Source organism: Brassica oleracea, chromosome C9 (genome assembly GCF_000695525.1).
Source record: "Brassica oleracea var. oleracea cultivar TO1000 chromosome C9, BOL, whole genome shotgun sequence".
Classification (NCBI taxonomy): Eukaryota; Viridiplantae; Streptophyta; class Magnoliopsida; order Brassicales; family Brassicaceae; genus Brassica; species Brassica oleracea.
Genome location: NC_027756.1, coordinates 5667686 through 5667915, shown reverse-complemented (window position 1 = coordinate 5667915; position 230 = coordinate 5667686).

The window sequence follows — 230 nt, the reverse complement described above, 5'->3', positions numbered from 1 at the left end:
CTGGATACGTTTAATGAATGATTCGGCCAAGCCGTTCTGTGTATGTACATGTGCCACGGAGTGTTCTACACTTACCCCCATGGACATACAATAGTCATTAAACGTCTGGGACGTAAACTCACCAGCATTGTCTAGACGTATTGTCTTTAAAGGAAACTCTGGAAAGTGTGCTCTCAGTCTTATTATCTGAGCAAGCAGGCGTGCAAATGCCAAATTTCGTGTGGACAGTA